General features: G+C 39.8%; 1 long non-coding RNA gene across 2 annotated transcripts; it reads left to right on the forward strand.

Moving 5' to 3' along the window:
* The first annotated feature begins 931 nt into the window (after positions 1-931).
* LOC309884605 lies at positions 932-21052 on the forward strand. 2 transcript variants are annotated; one of them, XR_014318647.1, is made up of 5 exons: positions 932-1053; positions 2774-2907; positions 5508-5616; positions 15064-15185; positions 20056-21052. It is a non-coding gene; the product is annotated as an uncharacterized lncRNA (long non-coding RNA). The 2 variants fall into 2 exon arrangements; XR_014318648.1 differs by having other exon boundaries at positions 15067-15185.
* The last annotated feature ends 2977 nt before the right edge of the window (positions 21053-24029 follow it).

Below are 24029 nucleotides of genomic sequence, written 5' to 3' on the forward strand. Positions count from 1 at the left end.
AAATTTTTTCCTCAATATTTCTATACCATTGAAAGCTGTGTGAACTTCAGTCAATTTGTGCTTTCCTGAGGTGAGCACATGAAAGGCAATAATATTTAAAGGCAAGGAACATTTACTAAAAATCCTTTCTGCAAACACAAAACAGGTGCCAATCTAAAAACAACAACAACAAAAACACAACTAAAAGTTACTAATTATGGAAGAATCATGAAATAGATAATATTGAAGAATTCTATAGTTGCCTCTAACAGTGTCCTCAGATAATTTGGTTATATGAAACAGATGATTTCTGCTTAAATGGAAGCATGCATTCTGAGTATCTTCTGCAAGTAAAAATTGTCTGTGCATTAAACAGTTAATGTAAGAAGAAAAGTACTGTTTCTGCAGGGCATATGAAATGTACCATGCCCAGCAGATAAAAGCAGAGAGAGTAAAAATACTGCACTGGGTACATTTTTACTAATTAGGCTCCATAATATAACTGAGACCTTGGAGCAGAGTAACTCAAATATTAATTTGTGTATATAATGCTGCAAAAGCAAGCACATTTTGATATATCCACTCGAATGTAACTGTCTCCCAAAATTATGAAGAATTGTTCTAAAAAAACTCGTAGAAACTGCCAAGAAGATGATGGAGTGGGGCTGTGACATGAGATGCCTGCCTTCATGGTAGGGTGCAGCTGTGCTGGGTGGAGGAAGAGGAGGCGCTTCCTGTAGATGGCAGTGCAGGTTCACAGCTACCCAGCCAGCAGAACAAATTATATATGTCAAAGGTACTTTGATTTTATATATATATATTTTATTATTATTATGTGGATTTTTTTGGTCTTACTTTGACTTAATAAGGTGTCTTGCTAATCATTTTATGCATGTGATGGCTAAACAGAAAATGTTCTTGCTAGCTTTTTTTCTTCGCAGACTAACAAGTTATAGTACCACCACAAAGTGCAGCCACCAATGCCAGGAAAAAGGACGGGCTGTGCACACCTGCCTGGTAGTAACAAAGTCACTCTGCTGCTAAAGCAACAGTGAGAGTTCCCTGTCCCAAAGTGTAAGTACACCTTCTTCCCACCCTTTTTCCCCCTAATGCAAAGTTAGTATATTTTTCAGGTACTTTGAGGCAGTCTCCCCCACCTTTCCCACATTGGCTTGGTGATGCTGCTTGCTTGGAGGGTCAGCTGGCACCCTTCAGTCTAGAGCCAGAGTGTAAGATGCTGGATTTGTCTCTGGGCTGTACCGAGATAGTTGGTCAAGACGTAGCCAAAATGACTGGCTAGGTTAGATACTGTGCAATCTGATTTTGGAAAATTTATTTCAGTGTGGGCTTTTTACCCTTGCTGAAAGAAGGCCTGATAATATTTTATTTCCTCTTTTTCCTTTTCTTTTTTTTTTTTTTTTTTTTTCCTGTTTTATTATCTTTGTTTTTTTCTTTGTTGTTTTTCTGTTGTTTCACCAAAAAATTTAATAGCTGGCTACTGCACAGCATTTATCATTGGTAAATCTTTCGATAATTTACAGAAATATCCAAAGTACATAGAGGGCACTCTATGTACTCCCCCAAACCCACCTAAGAGGCTAGCATCTGGAAATTGAAACCAGATGCCTTCCATTGCAGTACTCTCCTCACTGGGTAGGATTGTTGACCCACACTTTGATGAAGAAATAGTGAAGATCTACTGTTACTGATGCGACAGTAAATTAACAGACAGGAAAATAATTTTTGTTGTTGTGAAAAAGCCTAGCTGTTTCTCACAACAGTAACTATGGGGTCTCCATTGTACAGATGAAGAAGAACAGAACAAAATTAATCTCTGACTTAATTATTTTGCCTTTAGGAGCAACAAAACCCACTGATGATGCAGTATGCTGCTGCTTATTAGTAGTTTAATAATCTCACTGAACTAGAAATAGAAACTCAGGGGTGTTGCAGCATGTAATGATTAAGTTACATTAGCAGAAGGTGGTGAGCAAATGTGCAAGGACCTAATGACATTAAGCCAGTGCTGTTAATCACTTCCAGAGACATTAAACTCAGAGAATTAAAATTGAAATAACATTTCTAACTTCTTAAAGGTCAGTGCTTAGGCTGATATAAAGGCACTGTGGCAGCATGACTAAAGGCCATGGATGTGACTGGTAGTAAAGTATCTCACTGGGAGGAAATACGTAGGGAGTCTAGTCAGGTGGTAATTGGGAAGGCTCATAAAGGAGATGCAGACTCCTAAGTCTTAAGACCTTTCTAAGGTAGGAAGAGCAAACTGAGTAATCTTTCCTTAGACCCAACTAGACACCCCTTTTGTTGTCTTTCACACTGAATGTAAGCTGCCTCTGTGTGCTTATTGATGAACGGCTGAGGTACGGGTGACCAAATGTTACGTGGCTCTAACAGTAACTTCCACTTGCCCAGTTTAATATCTATTTTTTGTTTGTTTGAGAAACCGAATACGCATTTGAAAGCAATTTACATTAATTCAGTATGCCTTCAGGCAAACATCATTCCCTGTTGTTGTGCTTTTAAACAGCCCAGCTATTGTTTGAAGTTAGTCACTGAAACATTTGGACTCTGTCTAGTGTTATGGGTCTGTGTGATCATTACAAAACGGTAAAGAATTTTCTGACAGTTTTGCTTCAGTCTGTTTTCATTTTGAATGGGTATTTGACAATGACGAATTTAGTTTCTTTCTCCTGTGGTAGTTGACTGTTTGAGTCACCTCTGTAAATTATTTTGACTATTTTTAGCTTTGTTTTTGTTTTTGTTTGCTTGTTTTCAGGTTCTGCCTATCACTAGTTTTATCCCTGCCCTGCCCACACAGCAACATTCACAGCTAATGGGAAGAATGCAAAGTGACCTTGCTGTTTGCTTTCATAAGAAAGAGCCTTGCTTTTATTACCAGCTAATCAAATGGTGGGTAACAGCTAATGGTGATTGTAATTAAGATGTAGAACTGCTATCCTTTTTCTGGAAGAATTTTATGTTAAGCCATCCTTTTTAGGCCGAGGTGGTACTCCATTGTTCTGGTACAGTAATTCATCAGTTGTTTCATGATAAAATGAAAATTATAAAAATGTTTGCAGCAGTTACTTTGCCATCCTATATTAAATGTTCTTTTGGAACTGAGTTATGTATCCCTGCATCACTTAGCATTGCTGACTCTGAGTTAAAATTGCTTAGTTTAAAACGGGCTGTATCCTCCAGGCCATGCCCTCCAAAAAAACTTTTGCAGCAGTTTTATTTCAGCACCAATTGCGTGATAATAAATGTGATAATAATGTTAATGTTCCTATGCTCCATCTTTGCATAGGTGCAAGTTTATAGTAAATCCATTTAGTTCAGTGAATTCATCACAGTTAGATGGGACCTGAGACAGTCGTCTCTTCCTACTGGGGCTATGTTCCAGAAATAATGCATAACCAACAAATCTCATGGAGGACTGAGATATTCAGCACTTTTTCGGATTAGGCAATGCATCTGTGCTTTGCATACAAAAAGATTGTTTCTGCTTGTCTTGAGATTCCTGAGAGAAATGCAGAAGTCTGTGCGAGTGCCTGCCGGTTTTGTCTTGACAGAAGAACAGCACAGGAGTGAACTACTGTTATTCTGTGGCTTGCCACTCTGTCTGGCAGATGCAGGCTAACTACAGGAGGTCATATATATGGGCAGGCAGGCTGTCCTAATAGCGGAGTTTTCTCTTTCTCAGAAGCAGATGACTGAATAGAAACAATACGTTGCTTTCCCCATTTGATGATGAAGACTGACAGTTTGTAGGAGATGAGTCAAAGGTTACTGATGAGAAGATCCATCCAGATAATTGCTGTAATTGTACCCTGAGGACGCAGCTTCTATCGTGGAGCATTGCGTAGTGGTTCTGTTTTGTATATAGATACTTGACAGTGGGCTCTATCCTATGCCTTGAATCAGGAAAGTTCCTTCATGAGATATAAATGAAGAAAATTCTCTTAACTTTTTAAGTCAATCATGTTTTCTTCTGTTGGCAAGTGGCTAGCAAATAGTCCCATTCTGAGACAGACTAATAGTTGTGATTTAGACAGAAAAATGCCACTTAGTGTCAAATGCTTTGATGAACACAATAGCTGTTGTTTTTTCACAACAAATAATGTTAATCAGCATAAATTTGTGAATATATAGCATTCATAATAACTTGAAGGTGCATCTTTTTCTTACAGTGGTTGGTTCTTTTTTCTTGACTTTGTTCGATAACTTTCTTGCAACTTAATACAAAAAGATTTTCCACTGGGGAATGAACAGTATAGACAGGACACAAAAAGTGTCACTGCCACAAAAATCAGCTATTTAATCTATGCCTTCACCACGTGCAGAAATCAGCAACACTAAAGCATTAGTATGAAAATCCATATGGGGAAATAAGAAGCGACATAAGCACATAAATTGTTTATACATATTAATTGCTGATGTTTAATGCATGATTAACAACTGTGAGTTACAACTTAAAAATGAATCTCATAACAGCTTAGAAGCAGGTTAGAAATTTTAGATGTTGTGGGCCTAGCTTCTGAAACTTGTAATTGAGAAGAAAGTGATCTCCTAGAAAGTACACAAGTCATTTCAAAGGAATTTGTGTGTCTGGCAATGCATTAAAACAGAAATGTAACTTTCAGAAGCACCAGTGGCTACGTTACCCATCCGAAGGAGGAGCCCCTGAGCCTGTGCAAGCAGCATGCCCTGGGGCTGCTGGGGGTACCCAGCGGGGTTTCCAGCTGAACAAAATCTTCGGGGCTTCAGCCTGCTTGGTACTGCATTTGGCACAAAACCAAGCCTGAATTTGAGAACAGCCATTGATTAGTGCATACAGACAAAGCTGCTTGGTGTAATTTCCACTGAAATCATTTATCACAGATTAGTCTTTACTTTGCAGGATTCAGATTGATGAAACCTTTATGAAATCAGCTGAAGCCCTGTAGATACCTTGAAAGAAACGGATTCAAGACCAGATGCTATATTTAGAAACTGAAAATGCTTGTTTAAATTACTCTAACTTGAGAAAATATATCTTGCCTGAATACATGAGTACTCTTGCTTAATAAATAACTTGCAAAAGTCCTTGAGCTGCGTGATACAGAGATCGTTCACAATGCAGTGAGGAAGTGATGAAACTTGGTCTCTTCTAAGCCACGCTCTCGGGGACGTACAGCTTGCCTGGGAAGCAGAACGAACTTGGCATATATATGTATTTATTCACATTTACAATAATGCCTGGCAGTTAGGAATGTCTTTTGCTCTTGAATATGACTTTTTTTTTTTTTTTTTATAGCCATAAAGAGGCTATGCACTAAAAATGAAATTGTAAATTTCATTGTAAATGTCAGCATTGATTGCTGACATTGGTTTGTTCTTCCCAGCATAGTCTTTTTTAGTTAGCTGTCTGTTCCAAGCTTATATTTATATATAATCTTTATTTTAATAGACTGTTTCTTTGATTATAGGGGAATTTTTCTTTTCCTTTTTTTTTTTTTTTTTTTTACCAGATGCCCAAGGGATAAGAAGCAAAATGTTTGTTTTTGAAAAAAAGTTAGTGTTCGTGTTCAAAAAAAAAGCTACGTAAAGATTCCTGTTAACCAGCCATTAGTAAGGAAGGTAAGTAAGTACCCACCGTTATGTCCAATCATGTTGATTAACAGACGGGTACATTCAGCGTGCAGCCAGCGTGCTTCAGGTATCAGTTTTCTATGGTTACCAGAAGCCGACAGAATAAAGAAGTGCAGGGGTAACCTGGCACTGCTTTAAATAAAGACTTGTTCCTCTCTGATGCACTTGGGGGATTGTTTGCATGTCGAGGCCTGTTTCCTACTGACAGTTATACAAAGGCCAGGCAGAGTACTGTTTTCTGAAAACTGATTTAGATTTTTTTTTTTTAATTTACTGTTGTTTTCTCCTTCATGTGTTTTTTTCTGTTTTGTTTGGTTGTTTTGTTTTTTCTGCTCAAACTCCAAGGAATTGTGGTAGGAAAGACAAGTACCTTTCTCTAAAGTATTTGTCAGTATAGGTATTATAATAATAATAAAACTTTGCTCTTGTACAGCAATTTATTTAGCAAGATTTCCTTTTTTTGTTGTTGTTCAGTTAAAGTGCTATGAGACCTCTCAAACTGATAAAGGCTGCAGTGTCAGAGACACAGCGGTTTTCATCATATAACTCTCATGGAAACATAAATTTAATCCTGTCTACTGTTATGAGATCAGTAGGTAGTAACACAGTCACAGGAAAAATTGTGCCAACTTTTTTATATACTACTACAAATTGTTTATAGGTTTCAGACTCATTTAGTGCAGTAGATTATGCATACAAGCTGTTAAATCCAATGATTTCCTGCTTACTTTGGCAGAAATTCCTTTGAAATTATAAAAGTGTGGTTCAGAACAGAATTGTATGTTTTTTCTAGTAGTTCAAAAATAGACAAAAAGGTTGATATTATGAGTTTTAGTTTATGCCTTTTGCCAGTCATTCAGCAAAATATGTAGCAGTACTTTAAGCCTACCATGTATCTTGATGTTTAATTAAAATTATTTCAGTGTCTCTGATTCACATATACACTTGAAAATCTCCCCAAAGCTCTTGTACTTGGGAAACTAACAGACTTACACAAAACTTGTCTACCATTATTAAAAGCTACGTGAGAGGCTTGGGAAAAAAATCTTCTTGAAATAGTATAGAAGAATTGCAAAAATTTGAGACTCTTCTTGAAACAGCTGCTGTATAGGAGCTCTGGCAGCTATTTTTGCTGGGAGTGCTTAGGGTAGAAGGCAAACATGGTCAAATTAGCTAGAACGCTGGAAGTTCAGTCAAGGATACTGCCCTAAATAGTTCGCCGAGAAAGGAGAAAGCTTTCTTAGGGACAGCCCCTTCAGGACTCCAATTGCAGTAACAATTCTTAGTAAGATATTGAGCATAGTAATTTTGCTGCTATTCTATTTCATGACAGATTATTGGAATGTTCTGACATCAAGTTTGAACCCCTTTACTATGCAAAACTCCCCGATGTAAATATTTATTGCCAAGAGTAGACCATAGCTGTTGTCCTATGCTAGACTATTGTTTTGCTGGTTTTTTTTGTTTGTTTGTTTGTTTTATTTTCCTACTAATGGCAAAGTTCATATAGCCAAAAAAGAAGGTTGATGATAGTTGATGATAAGATGTTAACATTTAAAGGAAAATGTTTTCACTCCTTAGGCTTTTGTTTTGTGAAGGTTTTTATTTCTTGCCAAATACTTGGTATTTGAGCTCTCTGGGCTCAGATAATACTGACTTAAAGAGCAGTGAAGATTATCTTCTGATACAGGAATAAAATTCGGTATTTGCTCAGAAATATTTTAGTATTCATTCTTGGTCATCTATGAGGAAGATGGGGAGGAGTGAGGTTGCAGGGTAGGTTGTAGAAAAAGAAGGTGCTGCAGCTGTTGGGGATGCAGGGCCTCATTCATGATGCCAGCTCAAGCACGTTTAGGTGTCTGCAGAAGCTGGCTTGATCACCTACCTGTGCCGAAGACAAAGGAGAATTTCTAGAGAATAGCAGCAACCTCATTTTTGCTTCTCAAGGAGATTCTGGTGCTTTTTGATGTGCTGCTTGATGTTACAAGTAAAAGCTTATCAGAGCTCAATTTTGGGGACTCCTGACAGCTGTTAGAGGTGGCAGATGTGTGTGAGGCTGGGCAAAACCCTTCTGTTGCTCAAGGAATGGAGGTGGCTGGGAGTTTCTCTTAGGTAGTTAGGGGCTATGCTCAGCCCACTGGCATTAAAAGGGTAATTTTCAAATGTCAGAAGTAGAAACAATTCTGTAGATCATTTTGTTCAACCCCTTTTCAAAACACAGCCCTCTGTGTGGTTTCAGTGGTCTCAGCAAAGGGTTAACGTGGGCTGTGCACACACCATCCCCTTACTGCCTCTGCTAAAGGAACATTAATTATAGAGAGCCCGAAGGATTCAGAGCAGCTAAAAGGGCTGAGTGGTATTTAAAACCAAGACAGTCAAATAACCAGTTGGGCTTGATCTCTAATAAATTACAATGTTCTGATGATAAAATTCGGTAAGTGTGACAGTCAGCTGGGGGTTTGGCAGCAAAAGTTTTAAAAATAAATAGTCTTGAATTGCAGGAAATTACAGCAGGCAGCTCCTTGGAGTTATTTTTCTCAGCGCATTGTGTGGCTGCGAAGCCAGGCAGCCTGCTGGCAAGCTTTTGACCTTTTGTCTGTGACATAAAATATGCAGGTGCAGTAGTGTGAATGCACAACGGGTGACAGTAACTTCGGGCTGAGGGTTTATGTCATGAGAGCCCCGTGGGGTTGTCTGAGGTGCTCCACATCAGCCACATCACACTTCAGGCAGTGTCAGTGAGAGGCCATGGCTATAAAGGATTGCAGAATGGATGTAATTCCTAGAAGCCTTACTGTATTCAAAATCTGTATGTCAGCTGATGGAAGTCTCGCTTTCAGTTATTTTCCTGATAATTGACTTGGTGCTTTAATTACCATGATCTGGAGGAACTCTTCTCAGGGCACTTGAGTTTAGTTCAGTTACATTGCTGTAACTGTCATTTAAATCTCTGTTCCTTGTATAAAAATTTCCATGGGATGGATTTTTTTCTTCTCAGTGTAACTAATTATATTTGAAGAAAGCCAGGACAAAGTCATATGAAGGCATTTTGAAGGTTCTTTACTGTAGCATCTGAGTAGCTCATAATCATTTACATACTTTTCATTACAAGAAAGAAAAAAAAAAAGAAAGGAAACATTATTGTTTTTGTAGTATTATTATTATTATTATTTTGGTTTTGGAGATGACGCAGTGGAAGACTGACTTACTGTCTAGAGAAGTTTAAGGGGGAAAATGCTGTAGATCTGCCCCAAGCTGTAGACTGAACGAGCAGCATGTTTTTCTCATGAAATCTTTGTCACAGTGAGCAAAATATATGGACCTTCTTGAGGCAAAAATAATTACCTTCTGTTCTAATGTTTCCTTGTCCTCTTTAAAAAGCTTTATGAATTAGATGTGGGATGACTTGCATGCAGATGGTTCTTGCAAATGTATTTGAGGAGCTGTTTTCAGAGGTCTTGCTTTGTGTACCCCACACTGTCACAAACAATTTTGTATCTTTATAAATCTTAAAGAAACAAAAAAGAGAGTTGTACAGGAAAGTATCTAGCCAAATTTTTATCTGCTGATAGATTACATTTTGAAAATTTTCACCTCCATTGTTTTAAAATAATATTTGAAATACTATTTTAAAAAACTAAAGGGTATGCCTTTGGAAGTTTAAATAGCCTACACAGAGAAATGTGTATTCTCATCTGTTTTTCAGCTAAAACCAGTTCTAACTATTATCTGCTGGTGGCACCATTACACCAGAAGAGTTTAATCTCAATGTCTTAAACAGAAAGTATGACACAGATTATACCTTTCAATCTGATTTAATGGAAAAAATTGTATTTTTCGTTCTTTAGAGTTTGCTGCCCATTAGACTATCAAGCTTTTTGTCCATCTTTCTCAACAACAGATGTAGTAAAACAGGTGATTGCAGCAGAATTTATAATGAACATACCAGCATGGCTCAAACAGTTCATAAGGAAAGGAAGAACAAACACTTATCAAGTTGAGTATAGATATTGATATTTTTACTTGAAATACATGTGATATTGATGAAATCTGGTAAGAACTGGTGCCCTGGGACTCTGGCTGTTCTAGGATGGGACTCACTCTTTTACTTCCAGCAGAGTTAAGGGGTTGAGCATAGTTCCACTAGTAAGCTTCAGAGTGGACCAGGCAGGTCAGACAAAGAAGAACTGCAGCATTCTGTCAAAAAAGGTCCATGTCCAAGGCAGCTGGAAAAACAAATGTTAGTAACTGGTAGGTCTTTGACTATCTCTACCCATATGTTAAAATTACTCGCCTTGTAGCTTCAAGAGATAATAACTTTGACAGCAGCATTTGCTTCCATCCCTGACACTCTGGACTGCTCCGCATGCCTTTTAAACAGCTGCAGAGCCTGGACTGTGTGCTCAGTAATAAAACCTCTTCTGAATAGGGCATTTTGATGCCACTGGCCCTTTGTGGGTGACTTTTAAAGAAACGGGCTTAACAAGGAACCTAATGGTGATGTAACAGCGAAGGAAATTGTCTGGCAGCATCACCTAAAGCGGGTCATCCTTTGTGCAATCATACCCTGGTTTCTTCCTGCATCAGAAGTATTTCTACACTGAGTTTTATTTGTGTATTTTTTTTTTTTTGTAAGGAATTTTGGTACAATTAAACAAAAAGGCAGTTTAGAACGCTGTTCATCTTATGGATACCAATGATTATTCTCTCACAACTGCCTTTTTTAACTGGAAGTGGAAAGGAACAAGTCCTTAATCTTACATCTCCTTTCTGAATTTTCACAAAGGTTTGGTTTGTGGTGTGATCCATTTGATAAAAAGCTTCCTGGTAGCTCTTCATTTGCTACAGAATGACAGAACACAATTACATTAGCTTTTGTCTCTGAGGTAACCACAGACATTTGTTTTGTTTGCAGCTAAAACAGGGAGAGCTGATTCCATTTTTTTTTCACAGGTTTATACTCATGAAAACAATCTATGGATTAGAAACAATACCTCATATTTTTAAAATGCCTGTTGTGTTTTTATGTGCAGGGTTTGGGAGTTTTGTTTTTCATATAATAATTTTTGTACGTTCAAAATCTTTGAATACAGATTATATCCATTACATGCATGGTGATTGTGCATGTGTATATTTAATATCTGTACCAAATCTTTCTGCTACCTTAATTTTTAGGGATGATGTTGACTGCTGCAGCTGCATTGTTGCTAAATTAGTGTGGGCTTAAATCATTCCTCTGGCTCAGGAAGTCCCTGAAGAGACTGTGTAACCCAAGAGAATATTCTGGGTCTGTTCATGTCATGTTTACCTTGCTCATAGTACTCCTTTCTGCAGATCTACTGCTGGCTGGGGCTGGAAACAGGTTGGTGAGTTTGGAGGCTCCTCCTCCATCCAGTGAGTCATGCCAGTTGTTAGTTAAATGGTACTTTCTGTGCACTTTTTCACAGAATAGATCATAGAAAGTATTTGAAAGTACATTTTGCCTTTGTTTGCTGGTTCTAAGTTCTCTGAATCATTTGTTTCTACATTCCCTTTAAAACTTGGACTAAAAAAAATTGAGGTGTGAAAATGCCCAGCCTCGTAGTCTCTATTTTATTTATTTCATTTCATTTTTCCTAGTCCTTCATGTCATTTCCTTCACTTTTTATCATCAATATGTGGTGATGTGCAACTGTATGAGCCAATTGCATACCCAGGCACACCATGCACTTTGGCTTCTTCTGTGGCTAGGAGAAGCAATCACTTCCAAGACCCAGAATACTCCATGTAAGTTTTCTCTAACTTTAACTTTTAGATTAATTCTGTGAAGTTTCAAAGCTTTTAGTCATTACTGAAATTTATCTTTCTCCTTACTGGAAAACACAAACACTCCTAATTGAGTATATAATGGATTGTATTAAGGTCTAGCCGTTCTGTTTCTTACAGGAAGCTAATTACTTTAGTCTCCATCCTTCACTCAAAAATGGGGAAATCGTATAACACTTCAGTCTGTTATGAATGTCCTTATCCATGGCACATGGTCTCTGTATGTGTTAGGATTAAACAAGAGAGAAAATTATGCAGTTTATAAATCCTCTTGTAAACCTTGATAACTTTCTTTTCCCCCCAATTTTTTAGAAAACACAAATTCATCCCATGTTGCTTTCTTGGTTAATGCTGGTTTATATCTGGGCAGAAGTAATTTGTGCAAGACATATTGCTTATAGGACAGTGCCTAAAAATATTTCCAAAGGTCATTGCACATCAGACAGGAGGCAGTGCTTGTTCCAGCTACTCACTCTGAGAACTACAGGTCTTTGTTAATATTAATTGTGTATATTTTAAACAGTCCATGTTTTAAAAATACACTGTACAAACATGCAGCAGTGAATGTTTTGTGAGCCCTGGGATTGGATAATGGAGGTCATTTCTTCCCTGATGATTTTAGGCACAAATGTTTGCTGTTCTTATTAACTTCAAGGTTTGTAAATTAGTGCCGTGTTGTGCACACGCTTCCAGAAAAGTGGGGCATATTTCCACGCTCACCATTTCCAAAACATACAAGTGAAATACAAATAGTCACGAAGATCTATGAAGTATCGAGAAGATTTGTAGCTTGTCATTTGCACAAACATTCACCACGATTGTGCTTATAATAGTAACTGTGCACAGCACATGGGAAAAAATCTGCTGGGAGATCAAGACCCGATTCCCTACGTACTCAAAACCAGTTGAGTTTCTCTGAGGAGGCAGACATGCAGCCCTTGGCAGCTCCCCCCTTCTCTCTGCCCGCCCCAATAACCAACGGCCTAAGGAAAGAGAGCTCAGGGCTTACAAAGTGACTGCCGCAGCTGCCTTCCCATCCGGCCCTTGTCCCTCTGATGCTGCCAATATCCAAGGCCAGAAGCAGGCAGGATGAGCTGCTCTGTGGGCTGGAGTTAGGATCAGGCTGCCTTGTCCCCAGGGACTGTTCTTTCTCAGAGGATCTACACGCTGCATAAGGGCGAAATGAAATCAAAAACTAGCTCCAAAATATGTAATACATACTCCACTTTTCTGATAGCCTTTCTGGTAAGCCCAGACAAAATGAGAAAACCCAATTCTCTCTTCATGTGCAAATTATCTTAGAATGATGTTTCTATGAAAGTAGCTCTGATTCTGAGACTTTTGTTTGTCTCCAGAGAAAATGCTGCAATATTTGAAAGACCATGTCAATATTACAAAAAGAAACGCACCTGGACACCATTCCCATCAAGGCCACTGCACTCCAGCATGCGTGGTTTGTTTTGCAATTTAGCCTCAATGAGAAAATGTTGAAAAGGTCTGATTCTGGCTTTGCATCAAAGGCAGCAAAGCAGTACGTGTACGTAGTTGTTTATAATGTGACAGTGCTGCATGGCAATTTACAAACCAAATTCATGTTGCTGTTGAGTCTGGCTTTTTTTTCTTTTCTGAAAACTTGCATAAATGTGTTTACAACAGTAATTATTTGTGCAGATTTCTAAGAAAAAGAATGCTGGAAATATGGAAGGTAGTGACAGTGACAGCATCCCAAGTCTAGAAGGTGATACTCTGGTAGGTACAGTCATTTCAGAAATTCTTTAAATTTTAAGCTTATTAAGACTAATTCTCTTCAGGAAGAAAGTCTGAGGTAAAACAGATAGGGGTTGCCAAGAAAATGGTTAAAAAGGAAGTAATGTGCACATGTTGGCATTTCCAGCTTTTGCATCTTTTTATTTTTTTAAAATAATTTATGAAATAGCCTTGAGTGGAATAGTTGTGTTTATTAGTGTGGTATGGAGGCAAGCATTCCTAGCATCTCAGAAGGGTTCACTTGCATTGCACCTCTTCTGTTGTATTTGAGCACCCTGTTTTGTCCCTGCCCACTAAATGCTTTTATTTTGTTTTTGAGAAGCAGAACTACTTGGGCAGATACTTGGCAGCACTTTGTACTTGTGCATGCAACCCTTTCCCATATGGGGAGGGTAAATGTGAGCGGGACTTCCACCACCTTCCTGTGTCTGCCCAATTGAGGTGGGAGGTCCTCAGCTCTGCCCAGCACACAGGTTTCTCTTCTCTCTCTCTTCCTCCAAGCACAATTACAATTCAGTGCATTCCCACTCTCCCTACCTAAGGATCAGATCCATGAAGTGGGTTGGGAGGGGAGGAGATTGGCAGGTTGAAGGTGAAGCAGTGTCTTCCTCCTACCCCATGCACTTCATGTCTTCCACCTCTCTGCTCCCCAAAGATCCCCAGGATTTTCCCTGTGAGAATCTGCCTCTTCCCTGAGCTTTCCCCCCACACCCCACACCAGTATCATGTAACTCTGCAAATAATGCAAATAATGTTCTGCTGCCTTTTTTTTTTTTTTTTTTTTTTTTTCTTCTCTCAAATAACATTTGAACATATGTTTTATATGGAGATGCTGATGGACAGCAACATCTGCTGCTCCCTGTCAGCTCACGCACTCTTATTTGGATTGTAATTACTTCATCGGCTGCGAGCTGTCCTGTGTTTGCCCACTATCTGTTTCTGTCAGGTCTCCGGCTCCTACAAACTACCCATTATGTAGTGACGATAATTAAATCTCCCCTCCGCCAGGCAGGTCTGAGCAGTGTAAGAAGGGCCTTCCTTGTCCAGGCAGCTGCCAAAGAAGATGCAGTTCATAATGATGCCTTAATCACCTGCCTGCTAGACAATGGACGGGACCACCTATTTGTTTCAAACAAGCTATTTTAGCAGCTGTCAGATGCTAATGGCTTTCAGCTGCTGACAACCTGTGCCCTATGCAAACCAGGGGACATATCATGGAAATGTGCATAAATATTCATGTGTGACTAACAAAACCAAAAGTGCAAGTATGGTTATCAGAGCTCTCGCATGAATATATTGTGGCCTGCCCTGTTGTGTTGGTTTCAGTACGATGAATGTGATGCAAATGTTTTCAAGTAATGTTGCCCTTATATTTTTGAGAGAAAAAGTCCACTGAAGGTGGTGGGACTGCAGAGGTGTGTGAGTAAGAGCAGAATTTGTGTCCCTGCATAATGTAGGCAGTCCTAGACTGGTGATGCTGTATACCGCGGGTGATTTACTGAAACCTTTTACTGGGAAAAAGGAGTTACTTTGTTTAATCACTCTTTTTGCATTTGTCTTCTAACCTGTGTGTGAAGAATTGAAATTCTCTCATGAGGTCTGTCTAGAAGCTTAAGGAACACGAGAACCCAGTGATTGACTTCAGTGCTTTAGTGTTTGAATGAACTAATTTCAAGAATAGAAAACTGATTTGGTGAAGACTTGATAATTTCCCACCAGTTGAGCTCCCTGAAACAGCAAAGTTTCGCCATCAAAAAAATGTTGTTAGTCACTCTTTAGACAGATTGTTTTACAGTTTATCAATATTTCTGCATGAGATTATTTAAAAACATTTTGTTAATAATGCACTTTTGTTTTCCTCAGCAGATTCTGGATAACTGTGATGAGAGGACATATTCAGATTATGGTACATGATACGGATAAAGAAGATTCTGTAACAGTTGAGTCAGTGGAAAGGCCAGTGGTCATCTTGAAACTCTTCCTTGGTAGGTACCTATAAGGCACATAAGCTGCCAGTGATATTTATTTGTTCATGTTTCTCTACCATGTCACCAACCTGCAGTAATATTCAAAACATCTGTAGAGTGTTTTTAATTAGTCTTTTGCAAAAGTAGTCAATTTGAGGGGAGATTAATAAAGCAATCTTTATATATCCCTTGCATTGTTTACATTTGCTACCTGGAATGAAGTTTACCATTAAAATTCACTAAAAATTTGCCATTTTTAGGATTGCATAAAAGGGCACTGAGCTGGACAGGGATTAAACAATCAGTCCTGCAAACAGCTGGGACACAACTGATTTTACTTATGTGAGCTGCAGTGGGAGAAGTTCACACTGTGGTTTGACTGGTGTGATTCTCATTTGCACTGATGCTGCTCTGTGCTGCTAGAAACATGTTGGATTGAGTCTCGGGCAGCACTGACCACATGAGACTTGTTTCTTTAGTTTGTGTGAACTAGACAGGCTCCATGCAGGCACCCAGTTGATTAGCTTCACCTAAACCCGAAATATTTATTATAAAGTATTATAAATTGCTTCTAAGAAACTTAATTCCCTTGCATAAGTATCCATGTAGGCTATGTATGTGCATTTTTGTGGTAGAGAAGACTTGTAAAAATGAAGTTAATGTAATGTTTCAGATATAGAAGGTTATTTTAATTAAAAATTGCTATCATAATAGTTACACAAAAGGATTCAAATATTCTGTAACTTGGTATAATAAAATATTGAAAGATACAGGTGTTGTTTATGAACCATCAAAGAGTTTTCCACTGCCACAGTGTTTTATTAAATTCAAAAGAAGAAGAGAAAAGAAAAACCAGAGCCATGTGCTAATCCTTTCCTTTGTTGCTTAAGGGAAATTTCAGTATAAAGTAGCAATTTCCATATCATTTGAATAGCAGTTGCAACCCATTGATGTTTAAAGTAAAACGTGCAACTACTATAATCAGCAAAACAGATGCAAATGTCTTGTCTGTCTTTAAATGTAGTTCCCTACTTGCCGTCTCAATTAGATTTAGAGTGGTAAATTTGATCAGATAATTAAAAACAGAGAAGCTGCTCTTTCACTTCTTTCATAGTAGTAGTTTATTAAAAAGCAAGCTTTGGCAAGCTGGGCCAGATGCAGCGGCACGAGGAGTGAGGGTCTCAGCTTTGACATGGGCAGCCCTCCCTCCTGCGCAGCAGGACATATCGCATCTTGTGCTGTCTTGGAGGTGGGAAGGGGACACATCTCCCACCCGCCATCCTGCCTCGCCCTCGTTTCTGCTGCCCCTTGGGACAGCAATGGCCTTTTGGTTCTGTTTATGCCCGGTGGCATCCCACAGCGAGGCTTTGCATATTTTTGTAAATAAGCAACAACAAAAATAAATGACATTTAGCATTTAAATCCCCGACCAGTGGTTTTGTGTAGGGTACAGTACAGCAGTTTAGGCAAAATCCTGCTGAACCCCCTGAACTCTGCCATCGCAGGCTTTGGGTGGCTGGAGTCATTCCTCGGAGGGCTTTTTAGCTCTTAAAAAGGAAAAAAAAAAAAAAAAAAAAAAAAAAAAAAAAAAAAAGTAATGGTATGAAGAAAGAGTTTACTTTATCCTTCATGCTTCCAAATTAAACAATGAACACATGTTGACAGAGCTTTTCTCTGCTTGGTGTATCTAAGCTACCGGCGTATCGAGTGGAGCTGGCTAGGGATTTCCTTCAGGATCATTTCTGAGTGAAACTGCCCTTCTTGGAAAAAAATGGAAAACTTCTCAGGAAAAGGCTTTGGTTTTAAATTAAACCTCTGCTAGTTAAATGAAATTGATTACACCTTGGCTACCCACCTGGATAAAAGAATCTTACCCATTTCTCTACCATGTGTGCTGATAAAATCCCTCTCGTGGAGCTGTGCTTATCCTGAGCAAGGGAGGAAAGCAGGGTGACCCAGCACTCTGCTGCCAAACGGATCAGGCTGCAAAGTGGGAGACCCAGCAGCTTCCCCATCATTTTGGAAGCTCTTCTAATTAATTTCCTGGATGGAGAAAGAGCATGAAATGGGTGAGGTCTCCCAGACAAGTTGCTGACAGGATGATATTCTATTCTGCTTCTTCTAAAACACTTCTCTGGAGAAAGGATGTATTTTTTATTACTTTTCCTAATCAGGAGACATCTAATGGAAAAGGACTTCCATCTTGTGGTCAGCTGTGGTAGTAAAACACTCCTGGGACCATTCTTTTTTTTTTTTTTTTTTTTTTTTTTTTTTTTTTTTTTTTTACTAAACCAGGATGCTTTTAGTAAAAAATAATGCTAATCTGTTGTAGTCACTTTGCAGGTAGATGTTGAAGACCTCACAAAGTCTGCTCCCATTTGTATATGGGCATGCCTAGCTGTTAGGAAGTTAAATATGTATATATATTAAATAGGTATGTATATATGTATGTTTCAGGATTAGCTCCCTTCAGAAGGTAATCTCTGGAACAAAACAGAATCCTGAAGAGGTGTAATATAAGCTTTTCATAACAGAATACTCCACTCTAGCAGATTAAACAGCCTGATGGCCTTAGGAGCCATGCACAGGAGCCTAGATCCAGAATTTTTTCTAGCCTTAGCAGAAGAGAGGCTGCTGCTCCTGAACTTCTGGGAAAACTTCCCAGAGCCAAATATTGTTGCTTGGATTGTTTTCTATTCCAGGATGATTCTTAGGCTTGCTGCAACGTCATTGTAACTTCATGCATATATTTGTTCTTTAGGGCAAATTTTGAAACTCATGCTTTAATCTAGAAATAGTAAAATGTTGCAGGGTTAAGTTGCTGGAGTTCACTGGAAAATCTACTGACTTTAGTGGGAGAGATTTTTTAACATGTTAAAAACAAAACAAATTTAGAAAGTTCATTTTAAATAGTAAGATCTGTGGCAGAGCTGTGTGAGCTGGGTTTCAGGATCCAGTGTAAGTTGTAACTTAGGTCCCTTTTAAATGAACTCTGTTGCACAAGCATACAAATGCAGATGAGGCTGTTAAAAAGGAATAATTAAATTATTATTTTTAATAATTATCTTATTTGTCCAGTTATATACCGTGATGCCACCACTGATTACACCAAAGATATTCTGACTGACATTACTGGAATGAGAGCTGGACCATCCCTGAATATTTATAAGGAGAGTTAAATAAGACCTCAAATCAAATTCTTATAGCTACTTGTAAGAACTTTTATAGGTTCTTTTTATTTTGGGGGCATGTAACTAAAGGAGATGTTCAGCATGTTCCTTAGTGGGTGCCAAAAAGCTTATTTTCAGAAGTATCTGAGTCTCAGGGAAAGTCAGTGACAGCTATATTTACTCTGAAGTCTATGCAACTGCTGCCAAAATCAAGCCATGTTCTTCTTGCAGGAATAATAAGAAAAAACAGCATTTAGGTGAAGAATCAGGCACCATATGGATGACTTATCTGACACAAAATTATACAGATTTTAAAGATCAGGTCAAAAAAGCCATCAGAGGTTATGACTTACATGTTACCATAAGGAAAGCAGAAAAGAAAGGAAAAGTTCTTAACTTTCTGTAGTGTTTGGTAGATATTGTTTCCACAAAAACTTACTTTCATAGTTTGCACATGGGGCTTGTTCTATTTGTAACCGGAGTCAGTGGGAGTTTTTGCCATCGCCTCTGCTGAAACAGGATCAGATTTCTTTTTGTTATGTGGAAATATAAATCTTGGACCTTAAATCATGCAGACGCTAAAGGAGGAAAATACTTCTTCGTTTTACTTTTTTAAAAAAATATCATCAGAACTACTGGTTAGTTAAAAGCGTTAAAAATACTCAAGGAAGAGCTTCCTTAAATCAAACAGATTTCTCATTTTGCTTTTAGATCTTCCTGGAGAGGTCTGTGTTTATACCATTTATTTTAAGTGTGAGAACTTTATGTCAGACCAAACCATTAGCGGCTCTCCAGGGAGCAAACAGCAAAGTGCCGGCGAGGCCCAGGGCCACTGTGAAGAGACAGTTTCTACACTTACACGTTTCTCCCCAGGAAGAAGGCGATGAGGAGATATTACTGAGGAGGGGAGAGAGGAGAGCAGCAGATCAAGCAGCAACAACAAAGCCCCTCCAGGCAGCTTTGGAGCAGCAGCTCAGGGGAACAGGCTGGGAAACCTGGGCCTGGGCATCTTTGTTGTGATGGGAGCTGTACCCTGAGCCTCCAGGCTGCCTGCAGACTCTGGGGTGCCCACCGGTTCTGGGCTATTCTGTCAAATGCAATATATACGTGTATGCAAATTTCTTCTTTCAACATTTTAGGAGTTCATGCATATTCCTATGCCCACAGTTAAGCTGAAGTTGGGGGCCTGTTGCTGAAGATGATGATTTGTTTGGGGATGGAGGGATGAACAACTGTTTTCTTCAACCTGAGGGATTGCTTCCCATCTCTGTTTCAAACTACCAAGTAATCGCAGCCAATGAAAGACTTTGTTTCATTCATCTCATGCTTTAATGTGACTGATAATATTACCCAGTAACGTACGGCATTCGTGTCAGCGAAGAAGGATTTCACTTGTCTGAAGTTGCACTGACAAATACCTGCTTGCTCATATGGAGGTGTGGTTTCTGCACATACTTGTGCTTTAATTTCGAGCAGTTTGCCATGTGCAGGCAAATGTAATGCCTACGTGAGCTCTCGTGTATCCTGCAGTTCTGACAGTAGCGGGTGGGCGCCATCCTCCCTGCCTCTGCTTCTGCGGGAGAGGAGCACTTTGTGCAGGTTTTGGTTCCCACGTCCTCAGCTTTTCAAACTGTATGAGGGAAATAAATATGGGTGCTTGGAGAGAGCTGGCTGTCCAAATGTCCAATTTTTTATTTTTTTTTTCCTTTTCTTTCCAGTTGCTAAGAAATGTCTGAAGGAAGCTGTCAAGCACACGTCTGTTGTGTTACTTACCATATAAATGGCTGCTGGGGCTACAAGAGGCAGCTGCCAGCAGGTCGGAGCAGCAGGGATGTGTCCCAGGTGCTACCAGCAATGACTTCCAAATAGACAGAGAAGTATTTGTGACATGGGCACTCCTGGGCATGGCTGTACTGGGATGCATCGCTGGAGACATTATCTTGCCTTAAAAGGGGCTCTTCTGGCTACCACGCTTGGTTCCCATTGTCTCACCAGCTCTTAGCCATCGTTTCAAAGCTCCACATTGGGAAATGATCCAGCAGGCCATTCTGAAACCGGGCAGGTTTCAGTAGAGAAATCATGAGGTGGTGGCAACCTGGGCAGGGAATCCCAAAGGCTTGGAAATCCTCTGCCCAGAGCTTCAGAGCAAAGGACCAGAATCTCCTTCTTCAAAACATAGAGCAGAATATCTCATGGGTATGTTTTGCACCCCAGCACACCAAGGGAACATCAGGTGTCTCGCCTTGTGGTGAAGTTCCCAGTGCCCCAAAGCAGGGATTTCACCTGCTCAAAACTCGGGTTGTTTCTAGGTACCAAATATAGTGCGATTTCTGGTGGCTTTATTTTTTTCTGCACTTCTTAAGCTGTGGGTGAGGTTTGTGACACCAGGCTGCCAGCTTTCAGCAGCAGCATCCCAGAAATGCTGGTTAATCACAGGTTTATTAGCTCATAGCCTTAAGGAAACCTGAAATCATTAACAGTTCATTTGTTGGGCTAATGACTCTTTTTTGCTAGATGTATAATTTAATATATGGTAACTTTCATGCTTAATTATGCTCTTCAAAGCTTCTTTTGAAGGAATTTATTATTTTGCATGCATTTATGTAAAAGTGTTGGGAACTGGCTGGCTTTCCTTCCCCACTACTCCTTGTTAAAATCTAGATGGTTAATGTAAGAAGATTTTAATTTAGATATGGGTATTTCCTCCTTTGCTTGTTCTTTCAATATTTTTATCTTGGACTATTTGAAAAATAAATAATGCTAAATTACCAAGATGTTTAAAATGGCATCATTTTATGCCTCATTGTAACTTGCTACATTGTTTTGGACAAGACGTAAACCCAAAGCCCTGATCAACAGGGCCTATTGTGCCAGCAGTTTCCAGATGAATGCAAGTCTTGATCTCAGTGTCCTGGCCGCATTCCAGCCTGGTTCACATTTTACTCAGCGGCAAGTCCCACTTCTGTTCTCGCTAACCTCAGTGGGAACAGAAACAGGCCACTGTAAAGTGCTGTTAATCCCACGTGCCATTTGCATACAGCACTTGTAAAGCATTCTGGGATCAGTTTGGATGAAAGAGGCTATGCATGTAAGATGTTTTTCATTGGCATCCCAAATCCATTACTATATCAATGAAAGAAGGTTATGACTTTGTCAATCGTGATAATTTTTTTGAGCTAGGCAGCCGATTGAGGATAATGATGAATTTGGTTTTCTTTCTGTGAGCTCTAGTGTCCCTTCATGGAGATTAAAAATTTCCCAGTACTGTTTTCAGCTCCACAGAGCAAGCAAAAGATAATCTCCTGCTTGGATATACTCACACTATTGCGATCCACTAATAGGATCGCCGTACAGTTTTGACTTAACGGGCACTGGAAGAAGATAATCCTGTTTATTCGGTCATCCAAAACACTGATGATCTGAGATAATCAGTGGGCTGAGAGCAGGGGAGGAGGGATGCATGAGGTTCTCTGCCTGGATTATTCATCTAGTCAGATGCTTAGCGCTGGGGAATGGACTGATCTCATTACTGCAGCCCTGACAGAGCAAGGGAGGGTACCTAAAACCTCGTCGCAGCACAAGCCAAAGAGAAGCCAAACAGATAAAATAATAGCATTTGGTAGAGTCTGGTCCAGATGTTGTACTTAACAATTTTAAACTGTTCTTTTTGTGACAGAGTTAATAATGAAAGACTGATATAAGTGTCCAGCTTGCCAGGTTGGGTTCTTTGTATGAAATGCTTTGGCTACCATGTGGCAGGGATTGTGTGGTAAATCACTATCATACAACTAATGACATTTTTGCTAGACATAAGACATTACATTCTCATAGGACGTTGGATATTTGTACGTGAATATTAGATCTCTGTGAATGTAGGAGCACATGCAGCACATCTCTTCCCAAAAATTATAATCCACAGGGTAATTCCCCTAGCGATCCAGAGAGAGGCCTTGAAACTGAGGGTTACAGAATCACTTGAGGTGTTAGTGAACTCTCAGAGGGTTTTCCTTCTCTGTGCTTACAATTGTTAAAACTTTCACACTTTATATGACTTCCCATTAATTTATTGCCTCAGATTACTATGAGAGGTCTTATCTTCTATTTTATCTCATCCAGCATTCATATTTACCAGTCAGTGCTTTCCTGTTGCAGATATTTTTGTGTTGGTAACATTAACTCTTGGAGCTGACACATGAGCCATGAATTAACTTCAAATAGTGATGTTGCCTTGTAAGCCTTATTTTATGATCTCTGAGCTGTCCCAGGCCGGATGACAGGTTTATAGGTTGGGAAGCCAGTAGCAATGGCTGAGCAGTTGCTCACAAGCCTTTATAACTAACACACTGTAGCTAAGTGCTGAGACCAACTCTTCACCATGGTGACACTTGCAAATATTGAACACATGTAAAATGATTCACAGGCCCCAGTATAATGCTTACTTTAATTAATATTTTACAAGACGCTAGCTGTATTTAACTTTCCAAACTTGAATGGATATGGGGACATGATCCAAAGGACAGAATGTTGCTATGTAAAATTTATAGACACTCAGATGTCTGTGTGCTTGTTTTTAAACTTATATGTTTGTTTGTTTATGTATTTATTTATTTCTCTCTCTCTGCTGGCAGGTTTTCAGGGCCCTGCAGCTGGCTCATGTGGATTTTTTTATGTGTGTAGTTGAATGATGAGCTCTGAAAAGTGGTGTTCCTGCTCTCCTGCCTTCCCCCCTTCTTTTGCATCCAAGTCAGTACTGCAGGGCTGTGCTCCTCCTGAAGGTGCTGTAGGTTACCTTGTTTGTGCAGAGAGCACCATGCTGTGGCACAGTGCTGCTGGGAGGTGCACAGCCCCGCGTTCAGTCTGCTGAAGGCACCACTGATGCATCCCAACCACCAGACCCTGCAGGCTGAAGAATTAACCGCATTCCCCTGAAGTAATTACACGTGTTGGACAAGGAACACCAGATTCTTTACTACAGTTGGCAAGAAAGAAAGGATATGGTATGCTAGTTGCAGACTTCTGGGGCTCTGCAGAGTTCTTCTAAAGAGGCAGCATGAGTTAACCAAGATTAACAAGCCTTCAGGCGCTGGCCATAAGTGGTTTTGCAAATGCATGAGAAGTCTTGTAACATTGCAATCTGGAAATGACCGATTTTACTCACCGGGTTAACGTGGTTTTGCTAGGTGACAGCAGTTCTTAAATCAGCCCCCAGGGAGCAGTAAAGCGGTACGGGCTTGGTTTGCTTTCCCCAGTCCCTGCGGGGACAGCCTGGGTTTGCCCTCTGCTCACACCTCTGTAGGTGCAGGCTGTGCACCCACCCGGCTGCAGCTCAGCTCTGTCCCTGGGGGCTCTGGGCAGCCCATTTGCACTGTCCTCATCCCACCCTGCCCCTGATCTCCTGGCCAAGTGATGACCATTCACCAGCTGAGCGATGCCAAGCTTCCCCGCCCCATCACACTGCCTTTGTGACACCAGAATGGGCACCTCCTAGAGATGGGCTGGCTGAGGCCAGCACTGGGAAGTGATGCTGGAGATGTTGGTCCGTGAAGGCTGTGCTCACAAGAGGTCCTCTCTAATGCTCCACTGCCTGCTACTTTGGAGCCCACGTGCTACCGGAAATCTGAATAGTCAGGGCAGCAAAAGGTTCCTGAAACACTTTTATCAGAAATTTAGCCTCTAGGCTGTACTTGAGAAG

The sequence above is a fragment of the Aythya marila genome (genome assembly GCF_965140915.1).
Source record: "Aythya marila genome assembly, chromosome: 16".
Taxonomy (NCBI): domain Eukaryota; kingdom Metazoa; phylum Chordata; class Aves; order Anseriformes; family Anatidae; genus Aythya; species Aythya marila.